Source organism: Mandrillus leucophaeus, unplaced genomic scaffold (assembly GCF_000951045.1).
Source record: "Mandrillus leucophaeus isolate KB7577 unplaced genomic scaffold, Mleu.le_1.0 Scaffold62, whole genome shotgun sequence".
Taxonomy (NCBI): domain Eukaryota; kingdom Metazoa; phylum Chordata; class Mammalia; order Primates; family Cercopithecidae; genus Mandrillus; species Mandrillus leucophaeus.
The window spans coordinates 5610155-5632393 of record NW_012106697.1 but is presented as its reverse complement, the minus strand read 5'-3'; the positions used below and the strand labels follow the sequence as shown (position 1 = coordinate 5632393).

The following is a 22239-nucleotide window of genomic DNA, read 5'->3' as shown; positions in this document are numbered from 1 at the left end:
AATATTGTAATAAAATAGCTCATCCAGATTAAATATGAATTTTAAGTGTTTATTTATTACTTTCTTTAAGCAAATAGTTGTGTATCTTTGAACTACATAGAATCCAGAACACATTTTTTTTTTTTTTTGAGACAGAGTCTTGCTGTGTTCCCCAGGCTGGAGTGCAGTGGTGTGATCTCGGCTCACTGCAACCTCTGCATCCTGGGTTCAAGTTATTCTCCTGCCTCAGCCTCCCGAGTAGCTGGGACTACAGGCGTGCACCACCACGCCTGGCTAAGTTTTGTATTGTCTAGGCTGGTCTGAAACTGCTGACCTCAGATGATTTGCCTGCCTTGGCCTCCCGAAGTGCTGGGATTACAGGTGTGAGCCACTGTGCTTGGCCAGAACAAAGCATTTCCGTGGCGAGGCCTGGCTTGCTTGGCTCTAAAGCCAATACTTTTCTCATTATACGTTCCAGGTAATGAAAATTATGATGAAAATACAAAAAATTAGGTGGGTGTGGTGGCAGGCACCTGTAGTCTCAGATACTTGGGAGGCTGAGGCAGGAGAATGGTGTGAACCCAGGAGGCGGAGCTTGCAGTGAGCTGAGATTGCACCACTGCACTCCAGTCTGGGCGACAGAGTGAGACTCCGTCGAAAAGAAAAGAAAAGAAAAGAAAATTATGCTTAATAATTTTTAGGTGAGGTGATGATCAGCTGTGCTTCCCCTCAGCAGTGGAAGATGTATGTAGATAAATGAGATGAGGTTAAAGCTTCTATGCTTTTATTTGACGTGATATATTAATTTGTGTAGCCAATTTTTACATAAACCAGAATCTCAAAACTTTTACTCTGTACTTTGCTGGGACTGTGAAGTTGCCACAGTGGCACTTTCATATGAATAAATTCAGAAAATAAAACCACTTAGAGATGATAAGATATTCAGACGTTTCAAGCATTTCATGTGTTTTTGTCACTTATTATCTTTTTTGTTGTTGTTGTTGTTTTTTGAGACGGAGTCTCGCTCTGTCTCCCAGGCTGGAGTGCAGTGGTGCGATCTCAGCTCACTGCAAGCTCCGCCTCCCGGGTTCCCACCATTCTCCCGCCTCAGCCTCCCGAGTAGCTGGGACCACAGGCGCCGCCACCACGCCCGGCTAGTTTTTCGTATTTTTAGTAGAGACGGGATTTCACCGTATTAGCCAGGATGGTCTCGATCTCCTGACCTCCTGATCCGCCCGCCTTGGCCTCCCAAAGTGCTGGGATTACAGGCGTGAGCCACTGCGCCCGGCTTTATTATCTTTTAAGTTAGAAAAGCAATAAAGGGTTATCGTAAATATCCAAATATAAAGTGTATGTAAAATGAAGAGGGAAAGTTTCTGCACTTACCGTCTTTGCCCAAATCCGGTCTTCAAACAGAAACCAGTTAGTTATTAATTTTAACATAGAAGTCAGTACATTAGTTTCGTGGCTCTAAAATGTTTGATAAATTATCCCAGTGTTCAATATGAACCTGTTTATGGCTGTGGCCTCTACTAATGTTATATGTATACAATTATTGTTTGTTCTTTATAGTCATATTGGATAAAATGTATACATCTCACATTCATTAAAGAAGGCAGTTCTGCTAAAAATATGTGTATTTTCCAACATTTTTTTTTGTTGTTGTTGTTTTAGCAAAGAATAATGAAAAGCTGATTTAGAACAATGATCTCCTCCAGAGATGTTTGTTAGAAAAAGCAGACATTTTTCACATCCCAATTTCATTGTGTGTTGGCACGGCTTATTATGGGGTTTACAAAGATCGTCTATGTGGTCTCATGAATATGGGAGGGTATCCATAAAATTATATTAATTATAGATTTTGTTTAGATTTGTTTTGAATGGCAGAGAAATGGCATTATTTAAAAATATGAATGAGCTATGAAAGAGAATAATTAGGTCAGGGTAGTAGTTAGGGTATAGTTTCTTTAGCTTCATGAGTACATTTACCACAAGTCATTTGAACATGTTTATCCCACACATACAATTACATAAAAATCATAGATATATTCCGTCTTTATGAAGGTCACTTTCCTTATGTTAAGGGGACTCATCTATGAGTACATTAAGTTTGGCCTTTTGGGGAGTCCCACAGAATGGTGAGCCCCACAGTATGGTGAGCCATAAGATTTTCCCTGCTGGATTGTAATTGAGTCTTGCAAATGGCAAACCCCTTGTGTATCAGTATCATAATTAAGGAGTTTCGGGAAATTTATTGACAAATGGTCTAATTCTGAACATGTTATCTGAGAGCAAGAGGACAGTATTTGCAAGTCAAATGATGGAAGAATCTATTGTTGGACAATTAAAACATCTTCGCCGAGACCCACCGAACTAACCTTTGTGTGGTCTTGTTCTCAGATGGAAATGATTCCTGGAGACAGTTGACAGCGTGAATTTTGAGACGACACTAAATGTGTGTGGGAACTTGCAAAAACAAATCTAAAAACAGATTTAGAATCAGGGTTTTCTTCGCTACTTCTTTGCTGTGATGGGGTGGGAGTGGGAGCTGGGGCCGGGGGTTGTGGGGAGGCATCAAGGGAAAGGTGACATTAGAGATGCTGGTAAAAGTTAGTCCTGGTCGAGCCCGGGGTGAACAATGACACAGTGTTGTTGTGAGCTGCCTCCTCGACTTAGATATTCTTCCCATGTCAGTATAATCACTACTGGGAGGTAGCTCGATTAAGGATTACCATATCATTAATAGTATCCATGACTTTTGTTCAAAGGCTACTTGTGCAATGTTGCCTTGTGGATGAAGCGCCGTAATCCTCTGAGCCGCAGCTGTAGAGAGGGAGGCTCCTCAGAGCCGCCCACACTGACTTCCCTGTCCTCTCGGATCAGTTCTAAAAAACAGACAGAAACAACAGTCAACTCAAAGCCAAAAAAAAGAAACATCCATTCTACATTTCCACATTCATCCCCAAGCTTCAATCCCTGCCAATGTCTCCCATTCATCTCTTCTCTAACATCCAGATCACCACTCGGATGGTGGCCAGATTAAAGGGGAACAATGCAGTTTTAAATGTAAAGTTTGCATCTAATTTTTTTCTTTGCATGAGAAAAAGCACATTGATTCTATCTATGTGTCTGTCTAATGCTTAGCCAGTAGTTTGTCAGGTCTTTCTTATTTTCTTTGGCAACATGAGGCATGCTTGTGTCTTCCCACTGTCTAGGGTTTCTCAGTTTATTCGGTGAAGACACTTAACTTTGAAATTTGTACTTGGGTAGGAAATTATATATGCAGTTACTAAACAGTGGAATTTTGCTTTATTTAATTAATATTATTGCTGCTAAGCAACTTCTACTTCCAGTGGGTGGGAGCACTGAAAGAAATTGAAAAATTTAGCAGTAGCTTGAAACCTAAGCAAGCACACCTGGGTACTGGGATTGGGCAGAAGAAAATAACTGAGTGAGCCACATTTGGTAAAACTCCTTGTGTTAGAAGACGGGAAAGAATGGAGGTAAGCTTTAGAGGACATTTCATTTCATAAAGATCACCCCTCAAAAGGGGAAAGGAAAGGGAAGAGGGAAAAAAATAACCTTTGTTTATTTGGCAGAGGAAAATGTTAAAAAGTAGTATGAAACCTAGAGTTCAATTTCTTGGATTTTAGCTTCATAATCATTTTTATTCCAAATTGAAATGAAGCTTTGCCTTGGTTTACTCATAAATCATTATTCTAAAGAGTTTTAGTCTTTTATTTTCATCTCATTGCTTCATTTAAAAATCACTGTAACTTTATTTTTTACAAAAAACACTGACAACTCTTATCTATCCTAAGTTGTTTTTCTGAGGAATCTATACAAAGATTTGGACTATGGCCTTTGGATCAGCATGTCGTAAGTTCTTTCTGGTTGCCCAAAGTTGATGTTTGTCTAAAGTACATGGGAAATTTTACTTTTTAAAACCTTGCTCAGTGATGACACTTCCTTTTCCCATCTCTTCTCTTTCCTGTGGCATTGACATCCAAGCTGTGCTGTAATTTAATGTCACTGACATCTCTTCCCTTTAAGATATATTTATTGGGATGGAAATTACATAAGTCTTGCTATCTGAAACACTGTAAGTGCGAGACAGCTGGGAAAACTCAGGAATAGTTTAGCACTTCTCTAGGCGAAGAGTATCTATTCAACAAAATCATTCTCTTTGGCAAGAAAGACTTCACAATACTCATCAGACACTTTAATTTAGTGTCTCTCTATGTCATGAATGTATATGCTCAAGGGATATGGTTTACGTGTAATGCTGCTTAATCTTATATGTAGTATTTGAGGAACAGAAAACTTGGGAGAATGTGCTCTTGACTATGAAAAACAACCTAATTCTGACCTTTACTGTGCTCATATTGGTTAAAGAAGTACCCGGTTCTAGTAGAGGTACTGGTAGTTTGCTAAGACATGAGCCATCATTTCCATCCCCATTCCGGGATTTGTCTTTGTTGAGTTGATGCCTATAAGTAGAAGTTCTTTAACCTGGAGTTACTTTAAGAAGACACATTATTCCTAACATAGATGACAAGTATCTGAGATTTTTAAGAAAATTGTTTAACATGTTAGCATAGCACTTGCAGGTGAAGGCAAGAATGAACCAGGAGAAGAAAGGTGAACAGTGGTCCAAGCAGACATTCACATATGGGAATGTTACCGTATTAAAATGTGATACCAATTTCTGTGAGTGTAAATAATACCTCAGTGTATCGTGTATTCACTCTTACAAAGAGGTTCACAAATTATGCAGGGTTTTTTTTTAGTGACAGGAAAATTTCATAAAATTGGTACTCTGCTAAAATATGTAATTTTAGGTAACACAACAGACTTGCTGCTCAGTGCCATATGGGGTAATAGTGATTATCCATATTTTTTTTTTTTTTTGATGCGGAGTCTTGCTCTGTCACCCAGGCTGGAGTGCAGTGGTGTGATCTCGGCTCACTGCAACCTCTGCCTCCCAGGCTCAAGCGATTCTCCTGCTACAACCTCTGAAGTAGCTGGGACTACGGGTGCCTGTCACTACGCCCGGCTAATTTTTGTATTTTTAGTAGAGATGGGGTTTCACCATGTTGCCCAGCCCTGACCTCAAGTGATACCCCCACCTTGGCCTCCCAAAGTGCTGGGATTACAGGCGTGAGCCATGGCGCCTAGCTCGTTATTATCCATTCCTGATGTTCTTTTCCTTGTCGAGGGAGCCCCGCTAGCGTAGCGTTCTTGGCTTCTGTCTTCTGCCTCCTGATTTTCTCCTCCCAGGAGTAGAAGAGGGACATTTCTGATTTGCACTGTGGGAGAGCATAGCCCAGCCCCTTTCTCTGCCCTGGGAGCCACTCACCGCCCACAGGGTGCTTGCGTTCCGGACTGCCCTTCTGGCTCGAAAGTTTTACAGGAGCCTGCCTCTAGGGGGAGAGCTGCAGTTTTTAGCACCGTGACTAGATGATAAGTTTGAGGGACAATATTCAGAAGATCATTATTACCATGCAATTATGCCATATTATCCAAGAGCTCTGGCAATAATAAAGCTGACCCACATAATACTTATCTCTCAGTTCCAGACCCAGGTGATAAAAGCAGAGGTCTTTTTATAGACACTGCCCCTTCAGCCGCAGTCTACAGCTTAAATGCTCGGAATCAGTGGTTCTCAAAGTTCGATCTGAGGACTTTTTGGAGTCCTTGAGACCCTTTCAGGGACCTGTGGGGTCAAAACTATTTTGTAATACTACTAAGATGTTATTTGCACTCTCGTTCTGATGAGCATGGAGTGGAGTGTGCAGAAGTGACGAGTGATGACACTACTGAAAAGTGTGCTGTGTAATTTTACGTTTTAAATATTCCTCAGTTTTTATATTGCTAAACATTGATAGTTAGAATGAATGTATATGTTCGGGATTTCTCAGTAAATAATTATATATAAATAACTTTCTCCTACATACATCAGTGCTGATTGGGGTCCTGATTAATTTTAAGAGTGTAAAAGGATTCTTAGGTTAAAAAATTTGAAAATTGCTGCTCTAAACCATAATGGGGAGAGAAGCGCTCTGGCCTAAAGTGAGACACCTCTGGGTGGCTCTGCTACTGAAAAGTGTGGGAGTTCCCTCAGGAGACAGCCAGATTTTGTAATCTTGGACATCTCAATCTACCCTGATGAAAACTGGAATAGATGAGTTACTCATTAAGCTGCTGTTCATTGAAGGTCTGCTCTATGCTGGGCACTGTCTCCTAGGCAGGGAGGACCCATGGATGAGCAGCTCCATCACTGTCCTCTACAGTCTCACTGTCAAGAGGAGGCAACAAACCGGTGAAGAGATTGACATAGAGTGTCAGGTATATCAGAGGTGCTGTGGGAACACAGAGGGGTGCTAATCCAGGGAGCAGGAGATGGACAGACACTCTAAACTGGATCTTGACAGACAGGTAAGAGTTGGCCAGGAGAGGAAAAAAGTGAACGATATTCCAAGCAGAGACACTAACATATGCAAAGGCCTAAAGCAGTGCTTTTTGAATAGTGGGCTGGAATCCATTAGTAGGTCATAAAATCAATTTAATGTGTCATCACCAGCATTTAAGAAAAAAGCAAAATAGAACGGAATGTCGGAGTGCACCTCCTATAGTAAGGATATTTTTTTTATGAAACCTTTTTTCTCAGTGTGTGTGTGTGTGTCTATACTGGGTTAAGATGTAAAATGCATTTCTTAGTGTAAGAAAAGAATTTTAGATATTATCTAGGAAAATAATTTTAGATATTTGATTTTAGTAATAAAAGTTGTCTTTTCAGTATAAGGAATGAAATGCTACAATCGTATGCTAATTCTTTTAGAGCATGTTATATCCTATGAATGCTGAGACCTGTTAATACATTTAGCCAGTCAGTGAGTTCAGATTTGTAAGTTTGGCAGTGCTGGCATTGAAAAGCTTGGAGGAAAATCTACTGAGGCAGACTGAAATTTCTGAAGTATTATACATAGAAAAAATTATTAGTGATTGATCATGATTCAATTAAGAAAATGCTATTGAGGCATTCATCAAAGTGCCTAAAGAAATAAACAAGCATTTTATTAATGCAGCCTGAGAGTTGTGACAGAATTTTAGGGTAATAAATGTTAGAGTTTTGGAGACTAAGTTTATTCCACATTAGAGTCCCAGATAACTCTGATCTAGTGTTCTGGCCTAATTTCTTATGTGACCCACTGCTGAGTATATTCCATGTAGTGGATGGTAAAATCTTGTTTTATCTAAGTGAGACTTCATGAGAGCACTGGTTGCAAATGTTAGGCGTCATTTGTCTGGTGTCCTTCTGGTCTAATACTGATGTCAGCAGCCGAGATGCTGATTCTAGCCAGGGTTTTTTTGTGTGTATGGGGTATTTAAAATACCCAGAGAATTGGATCAAAGATGATTATCTGGTTTGTGTTTTTTGACATATGATTTAAAAAAAATTGAACTCGGGTGTATGAAGGTATAATTTACATCCAATAAAATTCGTCCCTTTTAGGTACACAGTTGAATGGATTTGATAAATGTAAACTACTTTCAAAATCAAGAAGCAGAACTCCTCCCCCAGCCTTTATAGTCCATCCCCTACCCCAGCACCGGCCAGTGATTCTGTCTCTGTTCCTAGAGATTCGCCATTTCAGAATTTGCCTGGATGACTTCAGCAATAAAAAAATTGACATACAAATTAATATGGGATAATTTAATGTGCAAGGAGCAATGTTACTTACTAGGAAAATCACAGCCTATTTGGTGTGAGTCATAGCATACCTTTTCCACTTCTTACTATGTAACCTTTGTCATGACTGCCCAGTTAGTTCTTGATGAACCGAATGGATTTCAGAAAGGTTTAGGAGTCCAGGAACGTACAATGTACCTTGTGAGAGGACTCTGGGCTCTCAGAATGTCAAAGTAAACCACTCCTTTGGCCTGTCGGCCCAGGGGCTTGCAGTCACACTTTCTAATTTCTAATCCATGCTGGGTTGTTTCCGTCTGGGCAGGTTAGGCTTACTAGCCAGGATGACCACATACTGTGCATTAAACTGTAGGGAGGAAGTTTAGACAAGCCACAAGCAGAAGGACTTTGTGACCACTTTATTTCCCACAGGACTGCATTTAGTCACCCAGTAGGATAAGCTTGGAGTGTGGCTGTCTCAGCCAGGGCAGATAGCCAAGGGTATCTGTACCAAGAAGGTCCATTAAAAGTATTAAGATTGGACAACTACTTACATGGCAAGTCCCCCTTTGATTTCCACAGTAACTTGTATTTTTAGTTTTAACATAGCACTTTCAACTTCAAAGGTCTAAAATAACTAGCGACTTGAAATCTTAAGGGAAAGGTCATTTGTCTCAGTAGCCAAATCGTTTACTTACTACATACATCCTGAAGGATGTTGGTTTATTCCCAGAACATTTCCATTTCTGCCTATCTGAAGACAATGTGTTTACTTAGTGTATATGCGCTATTTTAATTTATATTTTTATTTTTTGGTTACTTCCAGAAGAGAATTCATATCCTCAGCAAGCTAGCACTAAAGGGGACGGCAGAGGTCATATTGTCCATCTTCTTTCTGGAACAGGGAAGAAATTTGAGACTCAACAAAGGTGAGGCTTCTAAGGAAGATTAATTTCAGGTATTAATTTTTTAAAGAGTACAATGTTTTTATTCATCAATAAACTGAAAGTCAGTTTCTAGATATTTCTTTCTCATGTATGCTCGATTTGTTGTATTGGTAGTCAAAGCCCCGGGAAGGAAGCTTTACCTGCTCCTCAGACTCACCCATCTTCACTGTGACTGATCGGGACGCAGTGAGACCCGTGAGCCTCCTTGCAGGATGCAGCCACTCAAGGCCAATCACGAAGATTGTTCTCCCTAAGGTATTTCTTGGTGAGGCATTTAAAGGACCTTTTGGAAAATTGTTTCTCAGAAACAACTGTGATTTCATTTTTGAAGCATTCACTGTTAACGTCTGTGAGATTTTCAGTTTTTCCATTGATTTTAACCTTTTAGTAACGTTCAAAATGTCCAGAATCTAAAGTTCCATCTTCTATTGAATGAGTAAGGTCCAAATTAAACGTCCATGTTGACCACGTACACTTCTTGTCTTTCTCTGGCATCATCTTGAGAGCTGGCCGTATGATATGAGGGCAGGAATTAATGTTTGTGTGCATCTAAGTACTTTTGTTAGATCTCTAAGCCTAAAATTGGCAATACATCTGCACTGGAGCCCAAACTACCAATCCACACCGTGTTCCACCAGTGAACTACCAATCCGCACCGTGTTCCACCAGCGAGCTACCAATCCACACCGTGTTCCACCAGTGAACTACCAATCCGCACCGTGTTCCACCAGCGAGCTACCAATCCATGCCGTGTTCCACCAGCGAGCTACCAATCCGTGCCGTGTTCTACCAGTGAACTGCCAATCCACACTGTGTTCCACCAGTGAACTAATCTATGCTTGCAGCAATTCCTCACTGACAATACTGGCATAGACATTATCTGCCCTGTGCTACCACCAGCAAACCATTATCATAGGTCTGAAAGTCATCACATTTAGGCTGGACATGGTGGCTCATGCCTATAATCCCAGCCCTCGGGGAGGCCAAGACAGGAGAATCACTTGAGGCCAAGAGTTGAAGACCAGCCTGGGCAACATAGTGAGACCCTATCTCTACAAAATTCAAATAAAATAAATTAGCCAGGTGTGGTGGCACAAGCCTGTAGTCCCAGCTACTCAGGAAGCTGTGGGAGGATCACTTGAGTCCAGGAGGTTGAGGCTGCAGTGAGCTGAGATCACAGCCCTGCACTACAGCCTGGGTGACAGAGCGAGGTCCTGCCTCAAAAAAAAAAAAAAAAAAATTCACATTTTTCTCACACAAAAAAATCATGAAACATTTATCTGCACACAGCACTAAGATAGCTACTATATTATGTTCATTAACTAACACTTGAGAGGCCTAGCACACATAGGTCTTGGTGAGTCTAAGTCTGAGTGGTACCTAATTTAGAGAAAAGACAGAGAAGCTAGATAATATATTCATCTTATATATGGTCAACAAGTACTGTATTTTTAAGAATTTTAAGAAACTGCAGAGTTTGAGAATTTTAAGAAGCTTCTTCTGATTAAATCAGCGTTTCAGGAACTCCTTGATGGACTTAGCTTTCACCTTACAATAGTTTTCCAATCTTTATGTTGGAAGAAATAAATCAGATTTAGGATGTGAACATCTGATGTGTGTGTATTTACCTTTTGCTGCATCGCTAGGGAGCAGTTATTAAGTATAGTTCTATGAATCTCATTATTGAGGTGGTTTCCAGTATAGCAGGTGTAGTCGTTAACCGTGGCTGCTGAGTGACCAGACCTCTGTGCTGAGGCCTCACAGACGTGCTACTGTAGAACTTCACTTCCGGCCAGGTGCGGTGGCTCACGCCTGTAATCCCAGCACTTTGGGAGGCTGAGGCGGGTGGATCACCTGAAGTCAGGAGTTCGAGACCAGCCTGACCAACGTGGTGAAACCCCGTCTCTACTAAATACAAAACAATTAGCCAGACGTGGTGGTGCATGCCTGTAATCCCAGCTACTTGGGAGGCTGGAAGGCTGAGGCAGGAGAATCATTCGAACCCAGGAGGTGGAGGTTGCAGTGAACCGAGATTGTGCCATTGTATTCCAGCCTGGGCGACAAGAGCAAAAACTCTGTCTCAAAAAAAAAAAAAAAAAAAAACAAAGAAAGAAATTCACTGCCTTGCTCTCCTCTCTCTGCTCGTTTCTTAGAGAAAGGATTCCATTGGATCTTTTTCTGTTAGACCTTGTGTCAAGTAGAATGAGGCTCTGTGTGAGTAAAAGAAACTTGGCTCCAATGTCTTAAACAGGACAGAAGCATGTTTTTCTGTTCCCTAAGAGAAGAATGGAGGCAGCAACCCATGCTGACATGGTGGCTCCAGGGTATTATCCAGGCTCCCTACCTTCCAAAGCTAAGTTTCCTGCCTTGAGGGTCACATTGTGGTTCTAACAGCTGCTGGAGCTCTGGCCTTCACGTTCTTGTGGCAGGCCTGAAGAAGGGGAAAAGGTGGAAGGGTGGAAAGGGGTTCCTTCTACCTGAGTCTGTTCCCTTTAAGCATGATTCTCAGGGCACTTGCAAACACTTCTGCTTAGGCAGGGTGCGGTGGCTCACGCCTGTAATCCCAGCACTTTGGGAGACTGAGGCAGGTGGATCACCTGAGGTCTGGAGTTCGAGACCAGCCTGACCAATATGGAGAAACCCCGTCTCTACTAAAAATACAGAATTAGCTGGGCGTGGTGGCACATGCCTGTAAACTCAGCTACTTGGGAGGCTGAGGCAGGAGAATCACTTGAACCCGGGAGGCAGAGGCTGCAGTGAGCCAAGATTGTGCCATTGCATTCCAGCCTAGGCAACAAGAACGAAACTCCGTCTCAAAAAACAAAAAACAAACAATAAAAAAAAACCCCACACTTCTACTTCTGCTTTTATCTTACTGGTGGAATTTAGTCAGGCGGATAAACCTAGCTTCAAAGATGACTGGGAAATGTAGTCTTTATTCTGAGTAGCTTTTCTGACCAGCTAGGAAGGGACGGTGGCGGGGAAGGTGGATTTTGTGGTAGAAAACTAAGCTGCTGCCAGGTCACTTAAGTGGAATAGTCTGTCTATATCCATGAAGCCTTAATGCCTCATAACTAGCGACCACTACTTCATAGAAAGCAGCTGTATGAATACATGCCTGATGCAGTTAGCACGGTCACCAGTCGTCTGGACATCCTCACAGAAGCTCAGAGATTGTTCTTGTGTCATATGAGCATATTCGCAGTAATGGTTTATTCTATACTTGAATGTTTTCAACTGTAAGAATTCATACAAAGCAAATTTAAACTAAGATCACAAAAAAACATCCACTGTATATATTTAACAAAGTCTTCAGGGAATCTAATAGACTGAAGTAAAACTGTGAAAATTCTAAAACACAGTAAAAGGCTTTAAAATAACTAATGGCTTTTAACGAAAGAATTAATTAAAGTATGATTGCTTAATACAACCCCCCAAATAAGCTTCTTGTTAATTTTTAGGGAGGTTGAGGAACTCCAGCGACAACTTATATATTCTACATCCTACATCTTTGAGTAGGTTTACTAATCATAGGTCTTTGTAGATAACTTTTCTTTACAACTTGTGCTACCATTTATCAGTTGTGTAATTTCACAAGGAGGTTTACTGAAGTATAATTTACATATGATAAAATTCACCCATTGTAAGTGATTTGAGTAAATTTGTTGAGTTGCGGAACCACCACCACAAACCAGTTTTAGAACATTTCCATCCGCTTTCTGCTTCTGTAAATTTGTTTTTACTAGGTATTTCCTATAAATGGAATCAATTATGCAGTATGTATGTAGTGTCTAACTTCTTTCACTTAATGGTTTTAAAGTTCATCCATGTTGTAGCATGTGAAGAAATCCATTCCTTTTCATTGCTGAATAGTATTCCATTGTAGGAGTGTACCATATTTTGCATATTCATTCATCAGTGGATAGCTATTTAGACTGTTTCCAGTTTTTGACTAGCATGAATAATGGTGCTATAAACTTTTGTGTGCATGTCTTCGTGTGGACATGGATTTTCATTTTTCTGATAGATTCTTAGAAATAGAATTGCTGGATTGTATTATTAGTTTGTTTTAAGTTTTTAAGAAACTGCCAAACTGCATTCCAAAGCGTCTGTGGCGTTTTACAATCCGACTAGCAATGCATAAGGCTTTCAATTTCCCTGTTTCCTTAACAACACTTGTTATTGTCTGTCTTTTTCATTATAGCCATCCTAGTGGGTGTCTAGAGGTATCGTCTTCTGGTTTTAATTTGCATTTCCCTAATGAATAATAATTTTGAGCATCTTGTCTTTGTATATTAGACATTGATATTTTACCTTTGGGAAAATGTCTATTTAATCTTTTGCTCATTAAAAAAATTTGGCAAACACTTTCTAAGTGTTGGTCATTGTAAATGCTCTCTATATATTCTAGATTTAAATCTTTTATCACATATACGACTTGCACACATCTTATCCCAGCCTGTGACTTGTCTTTTTATGTTCTCAGTGGTGTCTTTTTTTTTTTTTTTTTTGAGACAGGGTCTCACTGTGTCACCCAGGCTGGAGTGCAATGGCACAATCACAATCACAGCTCACTACAGCTTGACCTTCTAGGCTCAAGTAATTCTCCCACCTCAGCCCCCGGAGTAGCTGGGACTACAAGCGTGCACCACCACGTCCAGCTATTTTTGTATTTTTGGTAGAGATGGGGGTCTCACCATGTTGCCCAGGCTGGTCTTGAACTGCTGGGCTCAAGGGATCCACCTGTCTTGGCCTCGCAAAGTGTTGGGGATTACAGTCATGAGCCACTGCGCCCAGCCCGTTGGTGTCTTTTAAGCGCAAACGTTTTAAATTTTGATCTAGTCCAGCTTATCAATGTTTTCTTTTATGGTTTGTGCTTTTGGTGTTGAGTTATGGGATTCTGAACAAGTTGTCTAACCTCTTCAAACTTCAGTTCCTTTGTCTATAAAATCGTAAGAAGAATTCTTACCTCAAAGGTAATTGCAATTTAAATCTGATTTCTCTGTATGTGTTTGGAAAAGAGGGAGTATAAGCAGTGACTGCAAGTTTAATTTTCAACTTCATCTTAAGTTTCATAAGTTCTTCGTACTTATGACTGGCTTGCTGGGAGCAGGGAACTTGGTATGTGTAAAAGTTACTGAATGTATCTGCTAATACATTTTGCCCTCATCTTGGATCCAAGCGATCAAGCTTCACAGATGGAAGGAAATGAGCATATGAGGTAAGGGGAACTGAAGTACATAGGGGATTAATAATTGGTTGAAGTTGCCTGGGAAAGGGAGTGGTGGGGAGTAGGAGGGAGAGATTATGAAGGGGCTTGAGGAAACTTCTGGGGTAATAGAAATGGTAGTAATAATCTTGATTCTGATGATGGTTTCATGGGCATATACATATGTCAAAATGTATCAAATTATACACGTTAAATATTGCTGTTTTATTGTATGTCAGTTACCCCAATAAACCTTTTAAAAAAATTTTAAAGGGAATGTCACACCTATTAGGATGGCTACTATTTTTTTTAAAAAGCAAGTGTTGGGCCAGGCCTGGTGGGTCACGCCTGTAATTCCAGCACTCTGGGAGGCCAAGGTAGGCAGATTCCTTGAGCTCAGGAGTTTGAGACCAGCCTAGGAAACATGAGGAAACCTGTATCCACCAAAACTAAAAAAAAATTAGCTGGGCATGGATGTGTGCACCTGTGATCCCAGCTATTTGGGAGGCTGAGGTGGGAGAATCGCTTAAGCCCAGGAGGCAGAGGCTGCAGTGAACCAAGATGGCACCAGTGCACTCCAGCCTGGGAGTGAGACTTTATCTCAATTAAAAACAGAACAAAACAAAAAAACAAGTATTGGCTGAGGATATGGAAAGATTGAAACCCTCGCACATTGGTGGTAGGAATGAGAAATGGTATTGACAGACACTGTGGAAAACAAGTTGGCAGCTTCTCAAAAAAGTTAAACATAGAATTACCATATGATCTGGCAGTTTCACTTCTGGGTACGTATCCAAAAGAATTGAAAGCAAGGACTTGAGCAGATATTTGTTCACAGCAGCATTACTCACAAGAGTTAAAAAGATGAAAACAACCCAAGTGTGTGTCAACAGATGAATAGATCAACAAAACTGGTATATACATACAGCGAAATATTATTCAGACTTAAAAATGGAAGAAATTCTAGTACGTACTGCAACATGAACGAACCCTGAACTCATTATGCTAGATGAGATAAGCCAGACACAATGGGACAAATATTGTATGATTCTATTTATGAGAATAAGCAACTCCTAGAGGCAGACCTAGAACAGAGATTACCAGGGACCGAGGGAGGAGGGGATGGGAATTTGTTGTTTAAATGGGCACAGAGTTTCTGCTTGGGATGATGTAAAAGGTCTGGAAATGAATAATGTTGATGGTTGCATAATATTTTGAATGTATTTAATGGCATTGAACTATACATGTAAAAATGGTTAAAATGGTAACTTTTATGTTATTCTATTTTCACAACAAAAATTGCAAAAAAGAGAATGGATGAAGTGATACGAGTTTAAGCGGTAATAACAATAAAAGAGGTAAAATGGGAAGCTGACGCGTCAGCCTCAGGGATAAGTCCAGAAATTGGGAGATTCTGCTTCCTTCCTGGTTTCTTGATCCTACCACTCACACCTATCCATTATTATAAATTTATTATCCCATTTCCTTACTCCCTCATTTTCATGAGGGAGTAAAGTACATGAGGGTGCTTAAATGGGAGCATGGAGAAATGTAAAGTGGAAAATAAGTGGAATGCATTGAGCCTGGAGGGAAGACTTGGGGGAGGTCATGACAGCTTTGTGGAAAGATTTACAGGGCTGTCAGGTAGAGGAAAGAGGAGGCTTATTCCATGTGCTTCAGATGACAGAAACAGGATTTCATGGGAAGCAGATCTTTTTTCCCTCCAAAAAAGGGACAACATTTTTGCTTCCAAAAAAGGAATAACATTTTAATAGTAGGAATAACATTTTAATAATAGGACAGTCTATGGATGGAGTAGATGCCTTGGAATGCTGGAAGCAGGTAAATAGAGGCTGGGGATGTTGCAGAGGGGATTGCTGCATTGGATGGGAATTTGGACCAGGTGGTCTCTGTATTAACAACCCAACAGGAAGAAGGACATTTCAGCTGGGATTTTGAAGCATATCTAATGAAAGAGCTATTTACAGAGATGTGAGCAGGATTGAGGAAGCCTACAAAGGATATTGAGGTACCCAAGAATGAGCAACAGTGGGAAGACCCCAGCATCAGGCCTGAAGGAGCAAAGCTGAGCAGTGCTGTTCAAGGGGACCGAGGGAGCTGTGGGAGAGCGGTCAGAACAGATGGAAGGGGGACCCCCCCAGCAGGAACTGGTAGTCACAGATGGAGCAGCCTCTGGCAGAACTGTGGTGCCAAGGCAGGGAAGCAGCCGGGCTAGAACTCCCCGGCCTCCATTTGCTGCTGTCTCTCATTGGCAAATCCAGCTCGAAGCCGGAGACACAGGAGCTCAGGGGATGCAGTTTGCAGGGAGGGATGACCTCTGTAAGGCCTGAGCAGGGCGGAGAAACGTGTCTCTAAGGTTTCTTCCATCTCAGAGACCTTTGAGTCCCCTCACCGCTCCTAACTTCAAACTTGGGAAGCAAAAGCCCTGAAGATTACACTACTCTATGAATGACCAGTTCATCCTGTGAAAGTAAAGATGGGATTGGGTTATCGCAGTTTCGATAAGGATCAGGGAAACGCCCTTGGTAAGCCAAGATGGGAGAGAAGCTGTCAGTCAGTCAACATGTATTTACTGGGACCTACTGCATGCTAGGCATTCTTCTAAAGACTGTAGATCCACTGGGGAGCAACACGGAAAGTCCTCCTGTGTTACACACTAAAAATAGGCAGACGATAAGCACACAAACACTTTGCTCAAGGTGCCATCACACGACACAACACACTGGCTGAGATCATGACCTGTATCATTTCGTAGTTGTGTGACCTTCATTAAGTGACCCAATCTGTGTCTCCGTTCCGTATGTGTACATGAGGATCAGTGACTGTACCTCCGCAGTGGGGTTGTCATGAGGCTATAGTTAGTTAGTACATGTAAATCCTTTAGAACAGTGCTGAGCACGTCTAGCAATGTTTGTTATTATTATTAGCAGGCAGTATTAAGTACTAGGTGGGAGAAGAGCTAATACAGCAGAAAAAGGCAGAGAAAAGAAAATGGTGGGTCTGGGCATGATGGGAGCCATGAGAGAGGAAGCTGGGGGCTGGTGAGCAGACTTGCCATTAGGAAAGGGCCAGAGCTTCTAGAGGAAAGGGGGAAGTAGCCACTCAAACCCTCACAGAATCCTGTCAACATCTCCAGGGACAAATCCAGCCACGCTACAGAAAGTACACTTGCATGGCCTGTTAATGCTGAGGTCGAATTCATTAGAAGAAATTGTGCAATATAGAATTGAATCACTTTTAAGCATGTAAAAGCAAGAAGCAGAAGTGAACCATGCTTAAAAGAGGCAGGCACATAGTATCTAAGAGCTTGGGCTCTGCAATTAGACTGGCACAAGTTCAAATCCCAGCTCTACCATTCACTATTATCTGACCTGGGAAGGGTTACTTCGCCTTGTTGATGACTAGTTTCCTCTTGTGGAAAATGGAAATAATCATAGCTATCTACAGGTTATTTTGAGTCTGAAAGGAAATAGTCTATGGTAATTGCTTTGCACAATGCCTAGAATGTTCTAAGGCACCAACACACGTCGCTGTTGCTTACTGCTCTCATTATAAAGAGAGAATGAACACCTGTGCATGACTTGGAAAGGGTGAGCACGGTAAAATACGGATGCGTTTCGCTTTAGTTGCTTTTTATGATGTTCGGGCTTATAAAAGATAACTTTTGAATTTCTTTGCCAGCTCCGACTCTCCCACCACTAAGGAGCAGCATCCTATCTATGATGCCTTCACAAAACCAGAACATCTGCTCGTGTTCAGCATGAGCAGTTATCAACATAAAGATCTCCCAACACTCAATGGAAAACAAAGTATTTTAATGATAAAATTCAGCACTTGAGCTACGTTTATTTTTGATTCTTTTGACATTTCAAGCTCAGAAACAGCATTTGTGAAATGGGTATTGCTGGTGAAAATTAAATGGAAAATTGGCACTTAAAGATTGTACATTTTTTCCCAGCTAATTCCTTTCTAAATACAATCTATTCCTTAAAGAGTCTTGCTGTGATGATTTCTGCTAATTTCTTTCTTGGTAGTTTCCAATAAATCAGACTTCACAGATAACAAGAGAATAACAAAATGATAAAGATGCTTCTTTCTTTCCCTTCAGAAAATACTCATTTGCAGATTTTTTACAGAGTACAAATGAATGCCTGAATGTCAAAATTTTATTTTTGTTTTTAAATGGCAAGTTGTTCTGGGGTCCATATACTTTGACTTTCAGGCATTCATTCGTACTCTGTAAAAAAATTTGCAAGTGAGTAGGAACTTAAAATAAAAGCTGAGGAAATAACAAAGAAACACTAGAAAAGAAAAAAAGAAAAAACTCAGTATCTGTGAAGCTCAATAAAATGAAGCACAACAGAAAGGGGAAAAAAATGCCAAGTTGTGTCACCAGGAATCATAAACCACAGTGTTTCTAAGTAGCTGTTTTTATAAAATACACTGGAGTAGATCTTTACTTTTCTTCCTTTTTTCCACTCTGTCACAGTATTAAAACAAAATGCTCATTAATTTGGATTAATGGGAAAGAAGGCTTATCTATTCATTATGGGGGAAAACTTAAACGTGGAGTGTTACTACTTCAAGCAGTGCTATCCGTATTACAAATAAAAAGCTAACTAGGAATAAGTGATTTTAAAATTCCTATTCAGAGCAGGCATATATCACTACATTGTAATGTGCCACAAACAAAATAAAACTTTAACACAGGAAAAGTAACTATGGGATTTAAAAGTTGAAAACACACCTAAGGAATTCATAATTTTATGAAGCTTTGGCGTATAACTGTTATTGACTTTAGACTGACTCTCCCTTTCCTCTTAGGTAAGTCCAAGGTGATTTAGGAGGGGAGAAATTCTTTTGAAGGTTTTATTCTTTAGGTAGTTTGGTATTTAGTGTCAAAATACCCACTTTCGAAATAGTGGAGACTAAATGAATGATGTTCGGCAGTACAGAAGAGTCCTCTACGTTTTCCCTTTTCACCTTTAGAACTTAATCATTTATTTAGCACTTGGGTGCTACATATTTTAAGGATCAAGAACAACTGAATATGTGAAAGAAGATCTTGCTGTTCTATTTGAAGGAGTTTCCCTTGGTTTTTCTTTTCTTTTTTCATTCTTTCATTTTCTCCCCTTTTGGAGAAAGCTTATGTCTTTGTAATTCAAGAGAGGTCTCGAATTCACCTTGAGAGGCAGCCATATATTATGAAACGCAGTTTCCCGAGTCACATCATTTGCTTAGCATCCCTTACCAATTTAGTAGAAAGATTCTCCTCCGGTGATTGTCAGCTGTCATATATCTCTTTTGCAGAGTAAGTGGGTCTTTCTCCTCCGGGAGAATTCACTGGCTTGGTGTTACTGGCTTCAATACGTGTGACTTCTTTTCTGAATCCCCCACGCTGAGTTCTTGTGTTCCCTTCCCCCAAAGGTCATGTCCTACACAGGGTTCCCACCGTGCTGGGTCAGCAGGAACACAGAATGACCATTTTTGTTCATCATTATTTGCCTCAACCTAGAGAAAATAAGATCATTATGGATTTCACCCTCAGGTTCCCTCTACAAACTACATTGCCATACACACAGAGTAATTATTGGTTTTTCGCTCCTTAGGCGTGTATAAGAGGTGAAGATGGGTGCTCTGCTTTTCAGTTTGGGCAGGGCACTATTGAATAGTGAACAAGATACAGAGAATGGCTGATTCAGTCTCCTTATTTCTTCCAGTGGTCGCATTGAGACTATTTCAAGCATGTACAAGATCAAGGATCCATTAAACCTTTTTATTTTGTGTAACTTTTGTGGGTTTCCATAGAATGCTGGAAGTGCTGTACCTCCTTTTAAAAATTAAATTAAATTAACTAAAAAGAGAAAGAAAAAGAGCCTGCATTTTCCCCGGAGGCTTTTTTTTTATCTGTTTAAACTAACCAGGGATTTTTCACATATTGACATAAGCATTCATTTGCTAATTTGTTGGACATTAAACTGCATGGAGTCTTCCCCAGAATCTTGAATGAAGCTGAAATACTTGGGTCCTTAGGGCTGCTTGAGTCCTGCATCGTTTCCTGAACACATATGGTTTTCCCTCCTCTATCTCCTTAGATAAAAGTCAGTGCTGATCGCCTTAAGGAAAGAATGAGTTAAATGGACCCATATTCTAGGCCTGGATCTAAAACTCCCGGCCTTTTCAGACGCCCCTTAGCATCTGCAGCAGCAAAGCCATTTGCACATACATAAATAAATAAATTAACAATGAATAAATAATCTAATCCCAGTCACACAATGCCACCTTGCAGATTTGATCCTTTGCAGCTCCCAGCGAATTTGTCCATTTCTAATTCTTTTTGATAAAGTCCTCAGATGCTTGCTGACTGTCAGGCTCATTTTCTTATTGTTTTCGCTTGATTAGTTCTGTATGACCTAAGGTCGCCCTTAAAATCCACATCTCTCGTGAAGACTCCGAAAGGCCTTCTTTTTAGAACCCACCCCCTAGAAAAGGATGGAAAGTGCCTGCCATTTCTCCACACAAAAGCCAGGCAGGTTTTTCCGTCGCCAGCCTCCTGAAGCAGCCCTTCGTTCACCCAAGCGCAAAAATAACTCATTAGGGGCTACCGTGTTTTGATAGCCTCTTTCTCCAGCGCACTTGGGTGTGCCTGTGTCAGGTCTCCCGGGTCCTGGAGGAGCTGGGCCACCTCCCCTTTAACCCTGCTGGGCTGCCTGTCAGTGACAGCACCAGGCCCGGCACCTGCCCACCCAGACTGAGTGCCTGAGGCTGTTTTTTCCTGGTCTTCTGAAAAGATGCTGGCCTTCATGGGGGCTGGAGAGGAGTGGAGGAGGATTGCTTTTTTTTTTTTTTAAAAGCTGGCTGGGGCTGGGCACGGTGGCTCACGCCTGTAATCCCAACACTTTGGGAGACCAAGATGGGCAGATCATGAGGTCAAGAGATCGAGACCATCCTGGCCAACACGGTGAAACCCCGTCTCTACGAAAAACACAAAAAATTAGCTGGGTGTGATGGTGGGCGCCTGTAATCCCAGCTACTTGGGAGGCTGAGGCAGGAGAATCACTTGAACCTGGGAGATGGAGGTTGCAGTCAGCTGAGATCACACCACTGCACTCCGGCCTGAGAGACAGAGCGAGACTCTGTCTAAAAAAAAAAAAAAAAAAAGATGGCTGGGCAGCTGCTGCCTGTCCCTCATTTTCAGGCTGCACACTCACTTGAGGCTGTGGGTCCAGGGATGGGAACGCTGTCTAATTCTCCAGTCTCTGCGCTCCCCAGGTCGGGGCAGGTCCTCACCTTGTACCTTGCAGGCTGCCTCACACCCCATCAGCACTGCTCACTCGCTGGTCATTGTCTTCTGTACCAGAAGGTCAGCCTTTCCTTGAACGGGAAAAGAAGTGACACTTTGTGTTGGCTCAATAAATAGACTTAATTATGGGAACCCAATTCCTCACTTCTGTTTTTACTGAAAAATTCACAAAGACTGTTTAAATCAACGGCTCAGTATCCTTCAACAGTTCTGATAGAGTGTTCCATTTCTGACTGTCAAGTCTTTTGGAATTTCAAGAAGATTTTGTTTGTAATTTTTTTCCCTTCTTCTTCCGGACCATCAGATAAAACCCTGCTGTATTACATGGAGTCTTACAATTGTTACTTTCTAGCAGCAGGGAATCTTTGAGTACCCAAGGAAGATGTTAATGAAAACTGTAGTACCACGTGAAAGTTGGAAAACGTAGGCTCCACTACCCACATGGAAATCTACTACACAATCGAATTTTAAAACCTCATTCTACACTTCCTTTTATTGATGAAATTTTAAGAATGGATTTTTATGTATTTTGGTGTACTTCAGCAGTTTTCCAGAAGGACAAATTACCTAGGCTGAATTGCCAAAGCTGTCCAAGAATTTGGTGCCATCACCTGAATTAGAAAAAGGTGACTAGTCTTGACCCCAGTCAGGATACTCTTGTTAACGAGCACCTCAGCTCAGGAAGCTCTGGAAGAGCACACTGTGTGACACACGGGGAGGCGAGCTCCCGACACAGTGATAGTTCCCGTGTCGAGGGCGTTCCAGCTCAAACAAGCCCTTCAGGCACCGGAAGGCATGGATTTATACTCGTCATCTCTGAACCATTAAAAAAAAAACTTTCAGGCTGGGCACAGTGGCTGACACCTGTAATCCCAGCACTTTGGGAGGCCAGGGTGGGCATATCACCTGAGGTCAGGAGTTCGAGATCAGCCTGGCCAACATGGTGAAACCCCATCTCTACTAAAAATACAAAAATTAGCCGGGCATAGTGGTGCGCACCTGTAATCCCAGCTACTCGGGAGGCTGAGGCAGGAGAATTGCTTGAACCCAGGAGGCAGAGGTTGCAGTGAGCTGAGATCGCGCCACTGCA

General features: G+C 41.3%; 1 long non-coding RNA gene across 1 annotated transcript; it reads right to left on the bottom strand.

Annotated features, from left to right (window-relative positions):
• Positions 1-2357: 2357 nt before the first annotated feature.
• On the bottom strand, positions 2358-11853 carry LOC105553966. Its single transcript, XR_001008250.1, has 5 exons — positions 11493-11853; positions 10961-11047; positions 9716-9834; positions 4381-4500; positions 2358-2864 (listed from the first exon to the last, which is right to left on the bottom strand). It is a non-coding gene; the product is annotated as an uncharacterized LOC105553966 (long non-coding RNA).
• Positions 11854-22239: the final 10386 nt, after the last annotated feature.